The following is a 13424-nucleotide window of genomic DNA, read 5'->3' as shown; positions in this document are numbered from 1 at the left end:
AGGTGTGGAGCATGTTGCCGTGCTCGGGAGTTAGCTACGGTGGCTCTGGCCTTGTCTGCGTCATCGCCGGCGGCGAGGAACTGTCGGCTCCGACAGCCAGGGTGGTTAGAAGGCACGGACGGGCACGGGGAGAGAGGGGAAATGGACAGGGGCTCATGGTGAGTTCGAAGAGAAGGTCGGCGTGCTCGGGGAGGCGACGGAGACGGCGAATCGACGGCGGCGGTGGTCGGAGCCCGAGGTGGAAGACGACGGCGATGGCGGTGTTCCAGGCCCTCCCAGCTTGCGTGGCTCATCGAAGATGAAGAAGACAACGTGGCGGAGCTTCTGGGCGCGTCGGGATTGCGTGGGGTGGCCAGTGGCCGCGGCTATGGCGAACGGCGGCGACGGCTGCGCTCGGGGCTCACAGGGAAGAGAGGGAAGGAGAGAGCATGACGAGGGGGAGCGGTCCAGAGGGAGAGGGGAGAACGAGGGGAGGCTCTGGGTGTCTCCGTAGCGTCGTCTAGGAGGGCCGGGGAAGCAGGAGGTGGCGCACGGCGGCGCGCGCGGCCGACAGGCAACTGCCTGCCTGCTCTGGCGGGAGGAAGCAGGTGGCTGGCACGGGCCAGCACAGTGCTGGGCCGGCCAGCGGGCTGCCAGGTGGGCTGCGTCAGGTAAGGTTTTCTCTGCTCTGTTTTATTTCTGTTTGTTTTATTTTTTTAATCTATTTTGCCACTGTTTTGAATTTAAAATAATTCAAACAATGCCAAAAGCTCCTCTGAATATTTTTATTTTGCTAGATGGACTTTTCCAAAAGCTCATAAAATATTTCAGGGGTATTTGAAATTATATTCTAGTTATATGAATATAATTCAAATTCAAATAGCTAATGATTTAAATTTAAAGTCCCAAAAATAATCCTTAAAAATGTTCAATATTTTTGGTTTGGATCAAAACCCTTGCCAAAAATATTAAACATCTAAGAAGAGCATTTTGGAACAATGAATGAGATTTTAGGGTTTTTGCCCTTCTTTTATTTAGGGTTTTGAGGCTTCTAAATTTCCTCAGTTCAAGTTTCAAAAAAAATTAAACATGATGCAAACACTAGGCAGCATCAGAAGCTAGGGATGTGACACAGTAGCCCCTGATGCTCAGTTTGGTGTTCGGAAAGAAAAGCCGGACTGAGGATATAAAAAGATATACACAGGAGTCTAACATAAATATGTCAATATGGGAATGCAGGCTGCGCTGCTGACCTCTACCGCACTGACTGCGAAGGTCGATGCATTGAAGCAGAGCCTCGAGCGGTCCGAGAACGAGCTCGGCCTTGCCAAGAAGCAGCTCGAGGACAAGGAAGGTAAGTAGTACCTTATGTAAGTATATATATATATAAAATCTGGTTGCAAAAAATGACAGGACCAACGTGAGTATTACAGGGGCCACAACCGAGGTGGCGACCCTGAAGGAAGCGCTGTCCAAGGCCGAAGACAGTGCGGCTGTGGAGCGCGCCGAGCAAGAAAAACAGGAGGCGCGGGTGGCGGAGGTGCGGCAAGAGCTTCATGCTCTTGTGAAGAAACACGAGAGATTGGAGCTTGACTCAAAGACTCGAGAGTCCGAGCTTCCCTCGGCACTTGAGAGCGCCAAATCTGCCAAGGCCAAAGCCCAAAAGGCCCTCCAAGAAATTCAGGCGATGAAGAATATAGCGACGGGTAAGGCATTCTTTATGCAAAGCAAGCACATGAAAGTGAATTACTTGTTACTTACCCGAATCCGGAGCTCTCCAGGAGCATTTGCAGATCTGCCCCGCAGTGTGTCCGCTGCCGCCGCATTCTACCGAGCCAAAGAAGGGAGCTCGACAGAGAAGGTGTTTTGGTCCCAGTATGCTGAGGCCGGACACCCGGTGCCCCTGAGCGACCAGCTGAAGCAGCTGGTCGAGCTCCATAAGGCAGCCGAACAGGCCATGAAGGGCCTTATAGGTCGGCTATGGCCTGGGGAGGCCATGTCTGGGAGCTACTTTGGGCTGGTGAGGTGGCTGGTGGATGCCTGTCCATGGCTTGAAATCATCAAGCGCTCCATATGCATCGAGGGCGCCCGTAGGGCCCTTGCCCGTGTTAAAGTACACTGGGGAAATATGGATGCTGAGAAGCTGGTGACGGATGGGCCACCGTAGGGGAAGGAGCATCGCAAGCCCGAGTTGTATTATGAGGGCATCCTGAGGGGTGCCTGCCTTGTGGCGAATGGGTGTTCCAAGGATGTAAATTTTGAATAAACTCACTCGTGTTATCCTGTGCGCTGAAAACTTTTTCATATGTGCTAAGCAACGCTTTTTGAATTTAAAATATTACCTTCTGTGCGGCCGTTTATTAAATCCGAGAGATGTGAGTCGTCGGCTTCTACCCCCATGCCACGAGTGCTGGGATATCCGGGATAAACCTGAGCGCTCTTGTTCCCATTCTTGGGTCCTTCGAGGGAGGCGCTTAGCACAACGAACAAGGCAATCGGACTATAATGCTTTATCACTCTCACTTAGCCATAGAATTCTATAATTTTAAATTTTGGCGATGCCCCTAGTATTTGGAAGACCAAGTTCGGGGCGCTATCCACGCCTAGGCCAGACAAAGCTAGCTCCTCGCTCTAAGCGGCATAAGTCTTTAGGGACTCGAAAACCTCTCGAACACCGACCGGCTCTCGCCCTATCATGACGGTCAGTTTTAGCTTTCTCTACTGAGGTGCTCAACCCAGCTCAACTGGGGCACAATTGCAGTAGTTTTCCCAGAGCTACCTTAGCCGATATAGCGGAACGTAAGGTACCAAAACATGGGAGCCGGGCAAACCCAACTATTGACCCAAGACATGATTCGGAGCAAATGCATATAATGCTATAAGTTCGGGGTGCTGCACTCGTGAGAGTGTTCGGACTTCTCACACCATATTCTGGGGTACTTGAGCCCCTGGTGTATTGGCCGTACCAAAGTGTACGGTTGCATAATGTCATAACTAAACATATTTACATAAAAAATGAATGCAATAATAGACAAGAGCTATGTATTGTTTTATTAAAAGGCTGCTATGAAAGCAGAACGATACAAATAGTGCGATAAGCAAGAGGTGGGATTATTTGACATGTCCCCCTCCAGGGGCAAGCTGTGAGACTTTAAGTAAGACAGGTATTTAGCTTGTTATAGAGACCACCTGGACATTCGACGTGGCTTGCTGTCTCCCTGGCTGTTGCATCGTGTGTTTGGCAATTGTGCTGCCCGACAGGCCTTCCTGAGAGTGGAGTCCTGAAAGTAAGAAAAGAGAAATGACAAAATCGGGAGCCCCTAGTGCGGTTGAGCCGCATTTTGGGCGTGCCGTGGTTGTGCCCCTCCCCTTATGCCCATGGTATTTCCAGAGCGTAATTATGTACGCGTGGTACTGGTTTCGCAATCTCGCGAGGGCTGGGGTTGGGGCCGCACTGCTATGCTTGCTCGGAACGTGCCAGACGGTCTTGTTGTAGGTTACTCCAGGCGCGCTTGACGGTGTCCGGACGTTTAACAGCCGGACTGGAGAATTGCCTTGAGAGGCTACTTTGTACTTCCGCCGCGAGGGCCGCCGTGTGCTCCTCTGTTCAGAGAGAGCGTTCGGTGTTTCCATTGACTGTAATGACTCCTCGAGGGCCTGGCATCTTGAGCTTGAGGTATGCATAGTGTGGCACCGCATTGAACTTTGCAAATGCGGTTCGCCTGAGCAGGGCGTGATAGGCATTGCAGAATGGGACTATTTCGAAGATAAACTCCTCGCTTCAGAAATTATCCGGGGATCCGAAGACCACCTCGAGTGTAACTGAACCTGTACAACTGGCCTCTACACCTGGTATGACGCCTTTAAAGGTCGTCTTTGTGGGTTTAATCCTTGAGGGATCTATGCCCATTTTTTGCACTGTATCCTGATAAAGCAGGTTCAGGCTGCTGCCGCCGTCCATGAGGACTCTAGTGAGGTGAAATCCGCCAATGATTGGGTCTAAAACCAATGCAGCGAATCCGCCGTGACGGATGCTAGTGGGGTGGTCCCTTCGATCAAAATTGATCGGGCAGGAGGACCATGGGTTGAACTTTGGGGCAACTGGCTCCAACGCATATATGTCCCCGAGTGCACGCTTCTGCTCCCTTTTGGGGATGTCGGTTGCATATATCATGTTCACCATCCGCACTTGTGGGGGAAAGCCCTTCTGTCCCCTGTTCTTCAGCGGCTGGGGATCCTCCTCGTCATCGCTATGCAGCCCCTTGTCTCTGTTTTCGGCACTTAATTTGCCTGCCTGCTTGAACACCCAACAATCCTTGTTGGTGCGATTGGCTGGTGTTTCGGGGGTGCCGTGTATCTGGCATGAGTGATCGAGTATTCGGTCCAAACTGGACGGGCCCGGAGTATTTCTTTTGAATGGCCTTTTCTGCTGACCGGTTTTAGAGCCTCTGAATCCGGCATTAACTGTCGTATCCTCAGCATTGTCTCCTTTAATGTGGCGCTTGTGCTTGTTGCGACATGACCTACCATTGTTGTCCTTGGTATCCGTATTACCAGGGCTCTTGGACATGTTATTACTGCGAGCGAGCCAGCTGTCTTCTCCCGCGCAAAAGCGGGTCATGAGTGTTGTGAGCGCTGCCATGGATTTCGGCTTTTCCTGTCCTAGGTGCCGGGCAAGCCATTCGTCTCAAATGTTATGCTTGAAGGCTGCGAGGGCCTCTGCATCCGGACAGTCGACTATTTGATTTTTCTTGGTTAGGAACCGTGTCCAGAATTGTCTGGCCGATTCCTCTGGCTGCTGAATTATGTGGCTTAGGTCATCGGCGTCTGGTGGTCGCACATAAGTGCCCTGGAAATTGTCATGGAATGCGGCTTCTAGGTCCTCCCAGCAACCAATTGACTCTGCTGGCAAGCTGTTAAGCCAATGCCGAGCTGGTCCTTTAAGCTTGAGTGGGAGGTATTTTATAGCGTGTAGATCATCACCGCGGGCCATATGAATATGTAGGAGATAATCCTTGATCCATACCGCGGGATCTGTTGTGCCATCATACGATTCGATGTTTACGGGTTTAAACCCCTCGGGGATTTGATGATCCATCACTTCATCTATGAAGCATAGTGGGTGTGCGGCGCCTCTGTACTGGGCTATATCACGACATAGCCCAGATGAGCTTTGTCTGATGTACTTGGCCTGTCTGTATTTGCCATATCCGGCATGACGGTTATCGTCATGTGTCGTGGGGCGCCCACGCGATTCGTATATCGATCTTGTTTGCCTTGCCTTGTCCTCCAGTATGTCTCGCAGGTCTGGCGCATTTCCCTGTGCCTTGGTACTTTTTGAGGGCGTCGGGGTGCGGCTTGAATTGATGGCCGAGAGGCCTCTCTGTCGCGGCCACGAGGTGGCCGGTCGGCCGCGTCATGCGCTGGTGATGTAGGTTTAGTTGCTTCCTCCTCTAATCAGGGTAGCAGCCTTCACTTTGGGTAGCTCTTGGACGGGCGTTCGAGTTCGTACTCTTCGGCCGCAAGGACTTCAGTCCATCTGTCGGCTAGCAAGTCTTGGTCAGCCCTAAGCTGCTGCTGTTTTTTCTTGAGGCTGCTTGCCGTGGCCATAAGCCTGCGTTTGAAACGCTCTTGTTCGACGGGATCCTCAGGCACGACAAATTCGTCGTCGTCGAGGCTTGCCTCGTTTTCAAAGGGAGGCATGTAATTATCGTCCTCGACCTCTCTGTCTACCGCTCTCTCATGAGGGCTGGCTTCTCCATCCTCCTGTGCTAAATCCTGCTGGAGGGGGTTGTCTTTGGCACTGTCCGGGGTGTTATTATCTCCCGTGCCGGAATTGCCGTTTTTTGCTTTGGCGGGATTTAGAGCGGCGCCACTGACGCCGGCGCTTAGGCTGTTTCTTGGAGGGGTCATCCTCCGTTGTTCCATCGCCATTCCCTTCTTTTGGGGTGTCCACCATGTATATGTCATATGACGAGGTGGCTTTCCAGTGCCCTATAGGCGCTGGTTCTTGGTCGTCTCCTGCATCGTCGTGCATACTGTCGATGTCTTCGGAGTCGAAGTCGACCATGTCGGTTAAATCATTGACAGTGGCTACAAAGTGGGTGGTGGGTGGGCTTCGAATTTCTTCGTCGTCTGCATCCCAACCTTGCTGACCATAGTCCGGCCAGGGCTCTCCTGATAAAGAGAGAGATTGTAGTGAATTTAGAATGTCGCCAAAGGGCGAGTGCTGAAAGATGTCCGCGGCGGCGAAATCCATGATCAGTGCCCAATCGGGTTCGATCGGCAGGGGTGCGGAAGGCTCGGAGTCCGGAAAGGAGTCTGGCACCTTGGAGTCACGAGTTTCACGAAGGACAAGGCTGGTGTTTGGCTCGATCGTCGTAGAGATTGCAGCCCCCGAGGCGGTGTCTAGCCACCCGTCCTTGATTGGCGCGGTCGGCTCCGAGCTAAGGGTCGGAGCGGACACTGGGGCGGCCTCCTGGGCACTATCCGGTGGCAGAGCTAGATCATGCCCATCGTGACAGTGCGGCGCGCTCGGCTATGGCTCGAACCCATCGAAGATCAAGTCTCCGTGGATGTCAGCCGTGTAGTTAAAACTTCCAAACCTGACCTGATGGCCAGGGGCGTAGCTTTCGATCTGCTCCAGATGGCCAAGCAAATTGGCCCGCAGTGCAAAGCCGCCGAATACGAAGATCTGTCCGGGGAGAAAAGTCTCACCCTGGACCGCATCGTTGTTGATGATCGCAGGAGCCATCGGGCCTAAAGGTGACGACACAGAGGAACTCTCAATGAAAGCACCAATGTCGGTGTCAAAATCGGCGGATCTCAGGTAGGGGGTCCCAAACTGTGCGTCTAGGCGGATGGTAACATGAGACAAGGGACACGATGTTTTTACCCAGGTTCGGTCCCTCTCGATGGAGGTAAAACCCTACTCCTGCTTGATTAATATTGATGATATGGGTAGTACAAGAGTAGATCTACCACGAGATCAGAGAGGCTAAACCCTAGAAGCTAGCCTATGGTATGATTGTGTTTGTCCTACGGACTAAGACCCTCCGGTTTATATAGACACCGGAGAGGGCTAGGGTTACACAGAGTCGGTTACAATGGGAGGAGATCTACATATCCATATCGCCAAGCTTGCTTTCCACGCCAAGGAAAGTCCCATCAGGACACGGGACGAAGTCTTCAATCTTGTATCTTCATAGTCCAGGAGTCCGGCCAAAGGTCATAGTTCGGTCATCCGGACACCCCCTAATCCGGGCCTCCCTCCAACATCATTTGGGAGGGATACCTTTGTACCTTTGTTTCTCCTTCTTTCATTTTTCTTCTTCACATTATGTGTAGGTTCAACCTTCCTCTTTGAGCTCCTTATTGATGAGATTGGCTGAATAGAAAGCTCCTCCTCATTACCTGATTCATCATAAGAAATAATAGGAGGAGATTGGGAAGCCTCTTCCCTTTCATTAGTATTCTTATCATCTTCCATTTGCTTTCTTTTCTTTAGGTAATTGGCAATATAAGGATTTTCAATGCAATTCTCCGCACAATACATATAAATTTTCTCTAGATCAAAATCAAGAATTTTATCAAGATTAAATTTTGGAATACCCTCAGTTATACGTTTCATTTCTTCATAACCCAAAAGAAGGCTAAGCTCTTTATGATGCTCAAGGGTAATCAAATCATCACAATATTTGGACACGACTTGATCATGAAACAAATAGCATTGGAGCTTTAAATGACCATGTTCATTGCAAAGTTCACAAGGAGCGTGAAATTTTTTGAATCTTTCAACACATTCATCTAGCTCTTCTTGTAACAATTTGGTTTCTAAGTACTTATGCCTCTTGCAATAAATATCTTCTCTATTTGGTGTGTTCATGCAAACATGCACTCCACAAAAGTTGAAATGCTCATAAGAGATATTTTCATCATAACTAGTGCAATCATCATTAGCATCTTGGATATTCAAAGAATTCGTACTAACAACATTGCAATCATGCTCATCATTCAAAGATTTCGTGCCAAACAATTTAATGCATTCTTCTTCTAGCACTTGAGCATAATTATCCTTTCCATCATACTCATGAAAGATATTAAAAAGGTGAAGCATATGAGACAAACTTAACTCCATTTTTTTTGTAGTTTTCTTTTATAAACTAAACTAGTGATAAAAACAAGAAACAAAAAAGATTCGATTGCAAGATCTAAAGATATACCTTCAAGCGCTAACCTCCCCGGCAACGGCGCTAGAAAAGAGCTTGATGTCTACTACACAACCTTCTTCTTGTAGACGTTGTTGGGCCTGCAAGTGCACAGGTTTGTAGGACAGTAGCAAATTTCCCTCAAGTGGATGACCTAAGGTTTATCAATCCGTAGGAGGCGTAGGATGAAGATGGTCTCTCTCAAGCAACCCTGCAACCAAATAACAATGAGTCTCTTGTGTCCCCAACACACCCAATACAATGGTAAATTGTATAGGTGCACTAGTTCAGCGAAGAGATGGTGATACAAGTGCAAAATAGATAGTAGATAAAGGTTTTTGTAATCTGAAATATTAAAAACAGCAAGATAGCGAGTGATAAAAGTGAGCATAAACGGTATTGCAATGATAGGAAACAAGGCCTAGGGTTCATACTTTCACTAGTGCAAGTTCTCTCAACAATAATAACATAGATAGATCATATAACAAGCCCTCAACATGCAACAAAGAGTCACTCCAAAGCCACTAATAGCAGAGAACAAACGTAGAGATTATGGTAGGGTACGAAGCCACCTCAAAGTTATTCTTTTGGATCGATCTATAAAAGAGTTTGTACTAGAATAACACCTTAAGACACAAATCAAACAAAACCCTAATGTTGCCTAGATACTCCATTGTCACCTCAAATATCCGTGGGCATGATAATACAATATGCGTCACACAATCTCATATTCATTCAACCAACATAAAAGTACTTCAAAGAGTGCCCCAAAGCTACTACCGGAGAGTCAAGAATGTGTGCCAACCCCTATACATAGGCTCCCAATGTCACGAAACCCGCAAGTTGATCACCAAAACATACATCAAGTGGCTCGCAAGACATACATCAAGTGTTCTCATAAAAGACTCAATCCGATAAGATAACTTCAAAGGGGAAACTCAATGCATCACAAGAGAGTAGAGGGGGAGAAAGATCATAAGATCCAACTACAATAACAAAGCTCGGGATACATCAAGATCATGCCATAGAGGGAACACGAGAGAGAACACGAGAGAGAGAGAGAGAGATCGAACACATAGCTACTGGTACATACCCTCAGCCTCGAGGGTGAACTACTCCCTCCTCGTCATGGATAGCGCCGGGATGATGAAGATGGCCACCGGTGATGGGATCCCCCTCCGGCAGGGTTCCGGAACGGGCTCCCAAGAGGTTTTTGGTGGCTACAGAGGCTTGCGGCAGCGGAACTCCCGATCTATCTTCTGTTCTAGAAGTTTTAGGGTACGTAGGTATATATGGGTGCAAGGGGTACGTCGGTGGACCTCCGGGGTGCTCACGAGGCAGGGGGCGTGCCCAGGGGGGCGCGCCCCCACCCTCGTGGGCAGCCCGGGACTCCCCTGACGTGCACTCCAAGTCCATCAGGTGGGTTTCCTTCCAAAATTAACTTCTCCAGTTGATTTCGTTCCGTTTTGACTCCGTCTGATATTCCTTTTCCTCAAAACACTGAAATAGGCATCAAACAACAAACCTGGGCTGGGCCTCCGGTTAATAGGTTAGTCCCAAAAATAATATAAAAGTAGATAATAAAGCCCAATATTGCCTAAAACAGTAGATAAAGTAGCATGGAGCAATCAAAAATTATAGATATCATCCACCGCAGAGAAGAGGAAGGTGATTGGCGAGCAGGTGGCTCAGCTCCTGGCAGCTAAGTTCATCTGCGAGATATACCACTCCGAGTGGCTCTCCAACGTCCTCATGATTCCCAAGAAGGATAAGTCACTCCGCATGTACATTGACTTCAAGCATATCAATCGGGCCTTCCTGAAAGATCATTTTCCGCTCCCCCACATCAATCAGATAGTCGACTCGACTATGGGGTGTGAGCATTTGTCTTTTCTTGATGCATATTCTGGATACCATCAGATTCGACTGTTTGGGCCAGATGAAATAAAAACGGCCTTCATCACCCACTGGGTGTACACCCAGTGGGTGACTTAGCTGCAAAACCCGATTTCACCTAAGGTAAAAACAACTCCAAGTGAGAGCAATCCTCCCACTCGGGGGCTTAGCCGCGAACCAATTTTGCCTAAGTTAAAAAACCACTCCGAGTGAGAGCAATCCTCCCACTCAGGGGCTTAACCGCGAACCAGTTTTGCCTAAGTTAAAAAACGACTCCGAGTGGAGAGCAATCCTCCTACTCGGGGGCTGAGCCGCGAACTAGTTTCGCCTAAGTTAAAAAAGTACTCTGAGCAGAGAGTAATCCTCCCACTAGGGGGCTTAGCCGTGAACCAATTTTCAAAAACTACTCCGAGTAGAGTGCAATCCTCCCACTCGGGGGCTTAGCTGCGAACCATTTTTGCCTAAGTTAAAAAACTACTCCGAGTGGAGAGAATCCTCCCACTCGGGGGCTTAGCCGTGAACTAGTTTCTCGCCTAAGTTAAAAATCTACTCCGAGTGGAGAGTAATCCTCCCACTCAGGGGCTTAGCCGCGAACCAATTTTGCCTAAGTTAAATAAACGACTCCGAGTGAAGAGCAACCTCCCACTCGGGGGCTTAGCCGCGAACCAGTTTCGCCTAAGTTAAAAAATCTACTCCGAGTGGATAGCAATCTTCCCACTTGGGGGCTTAGCCGGGAACTAGTTTCGCCTAAGTTAAAAAACTACTCCGAGTGGAGAGCAATCCTCCCATGGGGGGCTTAGCCGCGAACCATTTTCGCCTAAGTTAAAAATCTACTCCGAGTGAGAGCAGTCCTATCACTCGGGGGCTTAGCTGCGAATTAGTTTCACCTAAGTTAAAAAACTTCACATAAAGCATTCTGTAAGCAAAAAAGCAATGTTCAGATAAGTCCACCGAGTTGGGATAAAACTGTCAAGTTCGGAATCACAACCAAAAGTATTCGGACGTCAAGCCTGAAGCAGTTTAACGATTACAGAATCACTTGGCATCCCGAGGCAAATGAATTCAAACCATTAAGTGCTTTTTGTTCACTCGACAGGAGGAGGGCTCGCTGGCTCGACAAAAGTGTCCAGATCGATGCTGTCTGAAGGAAATATGCCCTGGAGGCAATAATAAAGTTGTTATTTTATATTCCTTATTCATGCTAAATGTTTATTATTCATGATAGAATTGTATTAACCGGAAACTTGATACATGTGTGGATACATAGACAAAACACCGTATCCCTAGTAAGCCTCTACTAGACTAGCTCGTTAATCAAAGATGGTTAAGTTTCCTAACCATAGACATGTGTGGTCATTTGATGAACGGGATCACATCATTAGAGAATGATGTAGTGGACAAGACCCATCCATTAGCTTAGCATAATAATCGTTCAGTTTTATTGCTATTGCTTTCTTCATGTCAAATACATATTCCTCCGACTATGAGATTATGCAACTCCCGGATACCGGAAGAAAGTCTTGTGCTCTATCAAACGTCACAACATAACCGAGTGATTATTAAGATGCTCTACACATATCTTTGAAGGTGTTTGTTGGGTGGCATAGATCAAGATTAGGATTTGTCACTCCGAGTATCGGAGAGGTATCTCTAGGCCCTCTCGGTATGAACATCATAAGAAGCCTTGCAAGCAAAGTGACTAATGAGTTAGTTGTAGGATGATGCATTATGGAACGAGTAAAGATACTTTCTGGTAACGAGATTTAACTAGGTAGGAAGATACCGATGATCGAACCTCGGGCAAGTAACATACTACCGATGACAAAGGAATAATGTATGTTGTCATACCGATTCGACCGATAAAAATCTTCGTAGAATATGTGGGAGACAATATGAGCATCTAGGTCCTGCTATTGGTTATTGACCAGAGAGGTGTCTCGGTCATGTCTACATAGTTCTCGAACCCGTAGGGTCCGCATGTGTAACGTTCGATGACGATTTTGTATTATATGAGTTATGTGATTTGGTGACCGAATGTTGTTCGGAGTCCCAGATGAGATCACATACATTACGACGAGTCTCAAAATGGTTGAGAGGTAAATATTGATATATAGGATGATAGTATTCAGACACCAGAAGTGTTCCGGGTAGTATCGGGTATTTCTCGGACTACCGGGGGGCTTACCGGAACCCCCCGAGGGAATAATGGTCCTTATGGGCCATAAGAGGGGAGAATACCAGCCCACAAGGGGTGGTACGCCCCTGAAGGCAGGAGGCCAAATAGGAGAAGGAAGAGGGGGTTCGGCCCCCCTTTCCTTCCTCCCTTCCCTCTTCCCTTTTCCCCCTTCCGGTAAAAGGAAGGCGGGGGGGCGAATTGGACTATGGCCCCAGGTAGGATTCCTCCTACTTGGGGCCCCAAGGCTGCTCCCCTCCCCTCCCACCTATATATACATGGGGAGGCGGTGCCAAGAACACACACCAACAATTTTGAGCCATGTGCGGCGCCTCCCTCCATAGTTTACGCCTTCGGTCATATTCTCGTAGTGCTTAGGCAAAGCCCTGCATGGATCACTTCACCATCACTGTCACCATGCTATCGTGCTGACGGAACTCATCTACTTCCTTGACACTCTACTGGATCAAGAGTTCGAGGGGCGTCATTGAGCTAAACGTGTGCAGAACTTGGAGGTGTCGTCGTACGGTGCTTGATCGGTCGGAATGAGAAGAAGTTCGACTACATCAACCGCGTTGTCAAATGCTTCCGCTTTCGATCTATGATGGTACGTAGTCACACTCTCCCCCTCTCGTTTCTATGCATCTCCTAGATAGAACTTGCGAGAGCGTAGGATTTTTTTTTTGAACTTGCATGCTACGTTACCCAACAGTGGCATCCAAACCAGGTCTATGCGTAGATGATATGCACGAGTAGAACACAAAGAGTTATGGGCGACGATCGTCATACTGCTTACCACCAATGTCTTATTTTCATTCAGTGGTATTGTTGGATGCAGCGGCCCGGACCAACCTTACATGACCACGTTCATGCAACCGGTTCCACTAACAGACATGCAACTAGTTTTCCGTAAAGGTAGCTGGTGTGTGTCTGTTTCTCCTACTTTAGTTTAATCTAATTTGACTATGGCCGGTCCTTGTTGAAGGTTAAAATAGCAAACTTGCTAAATCACCGTTCTGGTTTTGTGCCGTAGGTAAAACAGTTCTTGCTAGAAGCCCGTAGCAGCCACGTAAAACTTGCAACAACAAAGTAGAGGACGCCTAACTTGTTTTTGCAGGGCATGTTGTGATGTGATATGGTCAAGACATGATGTGATATACATTATTGTA

The sequence above is a fragment of the Triticum dicoccoides genome, chromosome 1B (assembly GCF_002162155.2).
Source record: "Triticum dicoccoides isolate Atlit2015 ecotype Zavitan chromosome 1B, WEW_v2.0, whole genome shotgun sequence".
Classification (NCBI taxonomy): domain Eukaryota; kingdom Viridiplantae; phylum Streptophyta; class Magnoliopsida; order Poales; family Poaceae; genus Triticum; species Triticum dicoccoides.
Note: the sequence above shows the minus strand (reverse complement) of the source record.